Here is an 11,254-nt window from a genome sequence, read left to right as displayed (position 1 = left end):
GCCAAAATCATTCTAAATGGAGAAAAACTGAAAGCATTCCTCTAAAAACTGGAACAAGACAGGGGTGTCCTCTTTCACCACTTCTATTCAACATTGTCTTTGAAACTCTAGCCAGAGCAATTAGACAGACCAAAGAAATTAAAGGGATTCAGATAGGAAAAGAAGAATTCAAACTATCACTATTTGCCAACAACATTATTCTATATTTAGAGAATCCAAAAAATTCCACCAGAAAACTTCTAGAACTAACATATGAATTAAGCAAAGTAGCAGGATATAAAATCAACACTCATAAATCGAATGCATTTCTATTCTTAAGTGATGGGTCCTCTGAGAGAGAAATTAGGAAAATTACCCCATTCACAATGGCCTCAAAAAAATAATATACTTCAGAATCAATCTAATGAAAGGAGTGAAAGACCTCTACAATGAAAACTACAGAACACTAAAGAAAGAAATTAATGAAAACCTTGGAAGATGGAAAGATCTCCCATGTTCTTGGATAGGCAGATTAATATTGTCAAAATGGCCATACTACCAAAAGTGCTATACAGATTCAATGTGATTCCAATTAAAATTCCAATGACGAACCTCATAGAAATAGAGCAAGCAATTGTGACATTGATTTGGAAAAATAATAGACCCAGAATAGCCAAAGTGATCCTTAGCAGGATGTGGGGAGCCATCCATGTTTAGCAGAATCAGGTTTGGCTGAGTCATGAGTTACAGAGGTCTGACTCCCAGGAACTGGCAGTCATGAGATACTGTTTCACACAGCCGAGGAGTAAGTTTCCCTGTACAGAGTGGCTCACCCCTGAGGATATGCTAATTGTCTAAGCAAATGGCTTCCCTAACTCCATTCCCATCCTGTTCCTCACAGAAGAAGCCCCTCCTGGTCTTGGCCCCTTTACCTGTGTGACTATAAATAAAGGGAAAGTGAGCTTCTCCATCTTTTTGAAGACCAGATCTGGTATGGCATGATATGCCACACTCCCTTCCATTTGAAAAGAGTATTGACTCTTGTGTTTATTGATTAGATAAGTTTATTAGTAATTAACTGATCGCCAACGCTGTAGTCCTCTGATAGAAACTCTTCCCCTCATCCACATGGGACATGGAAAACCCCACACAGCAGGAAGAGTGAAGCAGGAAGTATCACAATAACAGACTTTAAACTATACTACAGAGCAATAGTAACAGAAATGGGATGGTACTGGCACCAAAATAGACAGGTAAGACCAATGGTATAGAATAGAGGACACAGGAAGTATCACAATAACAGACTTTAAACTATACTACAGAGCAATAGTAACAGAAATGGGATGATACTGGCACCAAAATAGACAGGTAAGACCAATGGTATAGAATAGAGGACACAGAGACAAAACCACATAAATACAGTTATCTCATACTAGACAAAGTGGCCAAAAACATACAATGGAGAAAAGAGCCTCTTCAATAATTGGTGCTGGGAAAATTGGAAATCCATATGCAGCAAAATGAAACTAAACCCCTATTTAAACTCAACTCAAAGTGGATCAAGGACCTAGGAATTAGACCCACAGACCCTGCACCAAGTAGAAGAAAAAATAGACCCAAATCCTCATCATGTCAGCTTAGGACCAGACTTCCTCAATAAGACCCCCAAAGCACAAGAAATAAAAGCAGGAATCAATAAATGGGATGGATTCAAACTAAAAAGCTTTTCCTCAGCAAAGGAAACAATCAACAATGTGAAGAGAGAACCTACAGAGTAGGAGAAAATCTTAACCCCATGCACTTTAGGTAGAGCACTAAAGTTCAAAATTTATAAAGAACTCAAAAAACTGAACACCAAAACTACAAATAATCCAATCAATAAATGGACTAAGGAGCTGACACCTCATAGAAAGATATATACTATCAATCAGCAAATATATGAAAAAATGTTCAACATCTTAATAATTAGAGAAATGCAAATCAAAACTACCCTAAGATTTCATCTCACTCCAACTAGAATGGCAATTATCAAGAATACAAGCAACAACAGGTCTTGGCAAGGATGTGGGAAAAAGGTACATTCATACATTCCTGGTGGAATTGCAAATTTGTGTAGCCAATCTGGAAAGCAGTACAGAGATTCCTCAGAAAAATTGAAATGGACCCATCATTGACCCACTTAACCCACTCCTCAGTTTTTACCCAAAGAACTTAAAATCAGCATACTACATTGATGCAGTCACATCAATGTTTATAGCAGCTTGGTTCACAATAGCTACATTGTGGAACCAACCTAGATGTCCTTTAATAGATGAATGGATAAAGAAACTGTGGTATATATATACAATGGAATATTACTCAGCCATAAGGAATAATAAAATTATGGCATTTGCAGGTAAATGGATGGAGTTGGTGAATATCATGCTAAGTGAAATAAGCCAATCCCCAAAAAGTCAAAGGTCAAATGTTTTCTCTGATAAGTGGATGCTGATACATAATTGGGAGAGGGAGTAAGAGAAGAATGGAGGAAACTTGGATTGTGTAGAGGAAAATGAGGGGAGGGGAGGGGATGGGGGAAGCAAAGGTAGTGGAATGCCCTATGTACGTGTATGAATACATGAATGGTGTGACTCTACATTGTGTACAACCAGAGAAATGAAAAGTTATATACCATTTGTGTACAATGAATCAAAATGCATTCTGCAGTCATGTATAACTAAATAGAACAAACAATAAAAAGTATAATTCTTAGCTTATAATATTATTTATAACTTCTAAATATTTGAAACTAGGTCATATCAGCCTTAATATGTATTCTTGTCTTAGCTTCACAAGTATTAGATTTGGATTAGGAGGCCATTTATTATCTAACTTGCATAAATACAGGTCCATTCTAAATATCAATATTGCACCAAAAGTCTATCAGGCTAGAAAACTTGAATCAGTCAATTGTATTTCCAAAGACTGCAGGGTTAACACATTTAATGGAAATGACCAAGAATAAGTTGAGAAAGGAAAAATAATACAAGAATGCTAGAAACTGTTTTCTACAGAATTTTTTTTTCTTTTTTAGTGCTTGTCTCATATTTCTTAGACTTTAAGCCTATGGTATATACTACATGTGCACAATGCCTTTGGTGAGTGAATGATATGTGAAGTTTGGGATAATTAAACTTTACAATTGTATGAAATGTGTTTATGGCCATTTTTCACAAAGAAAAGTATATTTTATTGGCATTTTGGTCTAGCACAGTTCAATTCAAATAAAATGGAACTTACTTAAACTGAATATAATAATTATAAGTTTTCTCTTTTACCATCATATGATTGTGTTCATGCAAGTCACAATCATTAAAACTGTTTTTCTCAGCATATGTCAGAGCATCACCTTTCATTTGTAGTACTTGATATGTAAATTTCATTGTCAAAATATTTCTGGCTTTAGCAATGTAACCATCTGCCATAAGTAAACTTTAAAAGGTAAAAACAAATGTTACTAATGAATAAATCAAAACAGAAGTGAGTATCAAGACATGACAAAATTATATATTACATAATTATGCTTCAATAAGAATCACAACTTAATAAAGTTCACACGAAGGTAGCAGAAACAAGAAGTGTAAACTCCAAAAACAGTGTTAAAATACTAAAACATAATGTAATATTAACCACAGAGAATGAATGGGGAAATAACAAAATGATGCAGTGTAAAATAAATTTGGTTAGTAGTGAAAAGTCACTTTACTGAAAAAACTTTTTGCACTCTGATCAAATGTTTTATTTTATGTCTTTTTAAAAATGGAAATTATTGTGGCTTGTCACATAAGTTAGATACTTTGTGGGAATTTCACATTTAATGTCAGTTGTGGGAATGTTATTCCCACAAAAATTTTTCATCTCTAAATATTTTTCCAAATAATCAAAAATATTAAATTATCTTCATGAAAATTACCATTATAAAATCAGATAATTTCTAAACAAATCATAAAATAAATATGCCTTAATAGAGTAAGTACAGGAAAAATTGTATACATAAGTGCTGAAATTCACCAAAACATATTCAACAAATAAACAAAATGTTCATAGTTATCATTACTATTGATTTGTTCCTTTATGGCTAAAATTTAATAAGTTTTTAAATGGTCAGTGAAGACATTCATTTCCACTTTGGATTTGTCTGAACTATACTAATAAGTTATATCTGTTGTACAAGGCAGACTATTTTTACTCTTAAACATAATTAAGTTATAAAGACTGAAATTCTAAAACCAGTTATAACATTGTGGCAAGCAAAACAAATTTGTTCTCACTGTTGTCATTATATTCCAGCTTTATCTACAAATGTGAACATTTTTCCATGTTTTCTCAAACCACACTACAGTCTAGAGAGATCTGTAGGTTTCCACAGACAAACTGTTTCTGTTCTGTTTCATCCTTTCTTTCTGCTCTATTTAGCGCTAGCTGGGTCATAGGAATGGCAGCTGCCTCCTGGTCAAATGATTCAGCAAAGTTTTGGATATGAGTTTGATCATCTGCCCAATTCCTAGCAATGGTGGTCACCTGGATGCATCTCTTCCCACTTGAATGATGATACTGGGTCACAAACTGGATTGCACCATGTCCTCCTTGAAGAATTGGAGCATTATGCTGATTAGCAACCTCAAAATATATAGCTAAAGTTGTAGTGGGATTGAGTGCACATATCTTCCATTGACAAGTGCACCCATTCCTATCTCATTTTCAGACATACAGGGTCCTTTGGAATTGAGAGACACACAGTGTCCAATTGCTCCTGAAATCTTTGTTTCCCTTGAAGTCTTTATTTCTAATATACCACCAAGGCCCATTGTAAACTGTCCATGCATATCTTTGGTAAAGACTCTTTGAAAAGTTCATTTGATTAAGGAAGTACTGAAAGAATCACCCATTACCATGTATTCAAGAGTAAGGTTGGGACAGCATTGCATCTCCAGGAGACCTATCTGATATAATGCACATACATAGATGTCAATAACATGGCCAGTTGTAACAGCTCAATTAGCCGATGCTTCAAAACACTTGGGTCCCTTTTAAACATATTTGGTATTGCCTTTTTCAGTGTCATGTCATGATCTTATAGGTATCTTCAATTTTTCTCCAACCACCATTCCAGGTCTCAGTAGAGCAAAATCACCAATGAACATCATGATACAAGTAGCAGTGTTGAGGAAAGCACCCTGAAGTAGTCCTACAGCTATGGAAAGAGCCATTTCCAAGGAACACAAAGGTCTCTTTCCCTGTGGAATGGGCCCAGAATCTTGTTGCAGTTCTCACAGAAGATCTGCGAGATTCTGTACAGATGTCTATTTTCTGTACTGGCCTTAAAAACCTACTGGTAGGAGGTGGCTGCTGTACCTGAGGACCACGTGTTGCTTGAGTGACCAGTCCTTGAGAGAGTCCCAGCATCTCCTGAAGTTGTTTGGCAGACAGATCTTTTGTTCCCCTGAAGACATAACTTTTTGAAATGGCTTCACATCCAAGTTCATTAATCTGCACTATCTGCACAAAAGTAGTAAGTCCAACTAAAGCTGTAGGTGATTGATAAATTGGTACTCTGTTGCCATGTATGCCTCTCCATCATGCTGCTTGAGAGAAATCACATGAATTTGTGAATGTGGAAAACCATTTTGTGATGAGGCACTAATAATCAACATTATTAAAACTCATTCAGTGTAGGGGTGCCTTTCAACAGAAATAAAAATTTCTGACATATCATACAATCCATAATTATCAAGAAGTCTGAAAATGCAGTGTGGATGACTTTGGGAGGCTAAGATGGTTCCAAATAATCCTTAACTCCCAGTATTTATATCCTGTTGTGATCACTTTCACATTGAATCATGGCTATATTTTGACCAATAAAATACATTGGAAGCAATGGTGCATGATTTCCCACACTAGGTCATAAAAGGAATTGCAGGTTCCAACTTGGACTCTTGGATTATTTGCTCTGAGAAAAGCCATGAAGGCATATTTTTATCTTTTTAAAACTTTTAAAATATATTTTTTTGAGTTTATAAACAGTAAAATACTGACATCTCTTAAAAATTTAACTAGTTAAAAGGGGGAAGTATTTTAGTGAAAGGTAAAGCAGTTAGTTTTTTGTGTCAACTTGGGTTGGCTATGGTACCGAGTTGTTTAATCTACCACTAAGTACTGCTATGAAAATATTATGTACTGGTGGTTGACATTTAGAGTCAGATGTTAAAGGTGGTTAACATCTAACGTCAGTCAGTGTTTATATATATATACATGTTTTATATATATACGCATATATATTACAAGTCGATAGTAACAATGTTTTAGTGAAAAAAAATATATATTTACCATTGTCACATATGATTCTAATGAATCAGAACCATACTATTGATGTTATAGCCATTATGAAATCATAGCACAATGCATTATTGACATTTGTGTTAATGCTGATATAAAGAAACCTACTGTACTGCCAGTTATATAAAGGTCTAGAACATATAATTATGTACAGTAATACTTGATAATAATAAATTGTTATGCTATTGGTTTATGTATTTACTATATAATGTTTATCATGATTTTGGAGTGCAATCCTACTTATAAAATAAGGGTACTGTAAGACACTATGCTGTATTAAACTAACAAATCTTTTACCACTTGAGCTTACCATGGATCTTGATTGCATCACTTTCTCTTGTGCTTGATTTAAACTTATATTGTTGTACTCATCATGATCCCTGGAGAAACAAGATATAGCAAAAAACCTAGATTTGTAGCAGACTATATCACTGGAGTTTGTGTATGTATACTGTATGATGTTTGCATAATTATGAAATTGCACAATGATGCATTTCTCAGAATACATCCTCATTACTAACAAACATATGACTGTATATATAGTACCATTAGTTAAGGCTCTCCAAAGAACAGAAACAACAGGATCTGTGCATATGTATGAAAGAGAGACAGAGACAGAGAGAAAGAAAGAATGATTTATTGTGAGGAATAGGCTTACATAATTATGAAAGTGGATAAACCCAAAGAGCTGAAAGATAGTAAACTGGATACCCAGGGGAGTCAAGGGTAGTTCCAGTGTGAGTTTCAAGGTCTGAAGACTAGGAGAGCAGAAGGTAGCATTTTATTCCTTATGTTAATAGATTCAAGAACAAAGAAAAACTGTTGTTCCAGTTAAAGTATAAAGACAGGGAGAAATGTCCCAGGTCAAAGGCAATAAGGCAGGAAGAGTTTCCTCTTACCCACAGAACAGTAGGCCTTCTTGTTCTATCCGGGCATTAATCTGATTGGATGAGGTCCACCTATATAAGGGAAGGCAATTTGGTTTACCGATTTTATTAATTTAAATGATAATATTATCCAGTAACAAGCTCACAAACACACCCCAAATAATGTTTGACTGACTTGTCTGGGCACTATGTGCCAATTAAAATTAACATCACAAGTCCATCTTTTTTCACTCATACACATTTCCTTAAGCCATGATTAATTTCCAAATAAAGAAAATAATAGTCATAATTCTAACCAACATTTGGCAACTATTGTACATACAACCAAACGCATGTTAACTTTTTCCCGAAAAAAGGAGTTAAAGTCCTTCTTTGATGTTTATTATGTGTATGCACACACACATACATATATATGAAGGAGGAAAATGTCTTCTTTTCTGTAACTGATCACATAACTGTAGCTAGTATTTACAAATAATGTCTTCCTCCATCTCAGAGGGTTCCAGTTTTGTTGAGGCAACCCAAAAATTCCCTCCCAAATTACCATATTTTATCTTGTAAGATTCTCAATAAATAGTCTAGAGTAGTTGCTACTGCTTGCTCTCTAGGTCCAATTTGCACATGTAATGGGTGAATGTTATGTCTTGTGGGTGGGGAAAATGATCAAATACCCTAAAAAGCAAATTATGACATAGGGCTAGAGAGGAGATAAACCCCTGAAACAGGTCAGTGGATTATTACTGATCTTTCCAGCTCACAAAGAACTGCTTCTGCTGACCCTTTACTGACAGATATTGAGGGAGAAAATATTTGACAGATCAATAGCCGTGTACTAGATACCAGGCTTGTATTAATTTTCTTGAGCAATTAAAACTATTTTATAGTAGCTGCAACTTGAGTCAACCCCTGGTTAGGCTTACAATAATAATAATATCCTGTCCTCTTCACAAGCCAAGTAGGCAGGTTTAATGGGGATATGGTGGGAATTGGCATTCCTGAATTTTTCACGTCCTTCATAGTGACAATAATCTTTGCATTCCCTCCAGGAGTAAGGTATTTCTTGTGTTTACTCTTTTACTAGGCAGAGACAGTGTCTGATGTTTCTCACTTGGTTTATCCCACCATACTTGTCATCATGTCATAGGTCAGGTAACCAAAGCCAAGATTTTGCCTGCTGCTGGGTATGACTATTTCAATTATGTTTTGGAACTTGGGAAATAATGCTAGGATAAGTTTAAATAACCCAGGACCCCCTTTTTCAGTGCTGAGGATTGAACTCAGGGCCCTGTACATGCTAGGAATTTATTACCCTTTTAGGAATACTATGATCAACTATCAAACTTCTTAAGTCTCTGCAAGTCAGACTAGCCTGATTATTGATTTTAGGAACTTCTTCCCAAAAAAAGGAGTTAAAGTTCTTCTTTGATGTTTATTATGTGTATGCACACACACATACACATATATGAAGGAGGAAAATGTCTTCTTTTCTGTAACTGATCACATAACTGATCACATAACTATAATAGTAAGTAACCATTATAGTAACCATTATAGTAATCATTCCCAAATGTAGTTTGGCCACTAAGTGCTACCAATTGACTCTTTCAATGCCAGGAATCAATTACTCCACTTCATTTAGACTTCTTAATTCAGTGTCAGTGGTTACCATGCTGTAATTTCTGAATATAGAAAACAGCAATGTTAGGATATTCATCACAAATATATTTCTCACAGTCATAGTGAAAGTTACGTATGTTTTCTGGACCTTCCAAGGGTGGGAAAGCATGTTTTAAATGACCAATGACAAGTTTACTCTAACACATCAATCTCCCTTAATCTTTGAGTCCTTTCCTTCTCATTGAACCAAAACAAAGCTACCATTGCTGACTCACTGTGGGCCACTTCTGGTTCATGTTTAAGTAAACTATGTTCATCAGCTTTTCATTACTATGAACAAAATATATGAGAAGGACAACTTAGAGGAGAAAATGTTTACTTGGGGCTCATGGTTTCAGAGATTTGGAGCTTGACTCCACGGCAGAAACATGATATAAGGGTATGACCAAGGAAAGGGTTCAGTTCACGGCAGCTATGAAGCATAGAAAAAGATAGTGGAGCCTGAGATAAGATGTAATCCAAGGGCAAGTCCCTAATGACCTTCATTCAGTTGCATATTACCTGCCTACAGTTACCACCTAGTATTTCATTTGAATTATTAATACATCAAATGAATGAGTCCACTGATAAGGTTACAGCTCTCATCATTTGATCATGGCACCTCTGAACATTCCTGAATTGCATAACACATAAACTTCAGGAGATATTTCATATCCAAACCTTAACACTAACCAAACTGTTGAAGTTCTTTCAAACTCCTAAAGATGCAACTTTAAAAGAACAATCTTTGCTTATGCAACTTGCAGCAATAAATGCAACTTTATCAAACTTCATGCTCTTCTCAACATTATGCCACACTTCTATGATTTGGATGTTTAGTGCCCCCAAAAGCTCATGTGTGAGATGAAAATGTTCAAAGGTGAAATGCTTAGATTATGAGACATATAACCTAATCAGAGGATTAATATACCAATATGGATTAACTGGGTGGTAACCGTAGGTGTGTAGGGTGTGACTGCAGTAAGTTGATCACTGGGGGTTTGCCTTTAGAGTTTATATTTTGTCCTTAGTGAGTGGAACTCTCTCCTTCCTGGTGGTCATGTCCAATGCTGCTTTCCTCTACCACCGCCTTCTTCCATGGAGTTCTGCCTCCCCTTTAGCCCAGAGTTATGGATTCAGTCAATCATGGACTGAACTTCTGAAACTAAGTTAATTAGCCCATTAATTATTAATTAATTAGTCTATAAAACTTTTATAGAATAATCCTTTCCTCCTCTAATTGTTCTTGTCAGGCATTTTGGTCACAGTGATGCAAAACTGACTAAAACACAAACCCTTAGTATATATTCTCAGACATATTTTCCAGATTTATCTAAGAATTAGAAGACTGATATAGTTTCTTTGGAGTGTGTTACACCTTCTTATGGTTCACACTATGTACTTTACCTTTAGAAGCCATCTAGCACTTGAATCTCATGTCAAGTCCAGAATCAAAGAAGTATGTGTGGAACAGGTGGGTCCTGAGGAGACTCAGTATTATTTCTTATGGTAACTACTTGGCCAATAAACCTTTCTCAGACAATTTGGAGTTAATCTCCCCAAATAAGAGGTGATAGAATTTAAGTAGGTAAGCAGATGAGCTACCTCCATTGGGGGATGGAAAGACCTCTTCCACTGGCAAAGAAGGTTCATCAGAATTCAGAGATTTATATCCCAGGTTCATAATGGTCTCCCCACATGTCTGCATTCTAACTTTCATGATCCTATTTATTTTAACTACTTTGGCAGTAGATAACCTACAAGACTAGGAGTTCAATTTGCATTAAATTAAGCCAATGCAAAATGAGAGTCTCAATTTGGTTTTTAGCAATCCTAGTCCTGTGGCTACCAGACATAAGTCTCTTTTTCAGGCACATATCGAAATGTTCAGGTCATTTATGCAGCACCAGATCAGGAAGTTAAAATCCCTGAGCCCATCTTTTGTCAAATGCCACTAGGATACACTAACCAGTTTTGGTGTATAGATTAGTTTGCCAAAAGAGTTCTAAAGTAACTGGATATGGTGACAAACACCTGCAATCCCAGCTATTCAGAAGGTTGAGGCAGGAATATCACAAGTTCAAGGTCAACTTGGGCAATTTAGCAAAACCCTATCATAAAACAAAATGAAAAGGGCTAGGGACATAGTTCAGAGATAGAGCACCCCTGAGTTCAATCTCCAGTAATGAAAAAAGTATATTCTAATGTTAGGCAGCAGTTAGTTATGAACATGGAGTGGTAAGTATTAACATGTAAGGATTATGGAAAACTACACTTAGGTTGATAATTAAGTTCCTATACTGCAATGGAACAAATGGTCCTTGGGACATGGGAGATAAGTAGCTTCAAATGGAGAA

General features: G+C 35.7%; 1 pseudogene; it reads right to left on the bottom strand.

Annotated features, from left to right (window-relative positions):
* Positions 1-4,344: 4,344 nt before the first annotated feature.
* LOC124971533 (protein transport protein Sec23A-like) lies at positions 4,345-10,605 on the bottom strand (annotated as a pseudogene).
* Positions 10,606-11,254: the final 649 nt, after the last annotated feature.

This window comes from Sciurus carolinensis, chromosome X (assembly GCF_902686445.1).
Source record: "Sciurus carolinensis chromosome X, mSciCar1.2, whole genome shotgun sequence".
In the NCBI taxonomy this organism is placed as follows: Eukaryota; Metazoa; Chordata; class Mammalia; order Rodentia; family Sciuridae; genus Sciurus; species Sciurus carolinensis.
The sequence above is the reverse complement of the archived record's forward strand: the minus strand, read 5'-3'. Positions and strand labels throughout refer to the sequence as shown.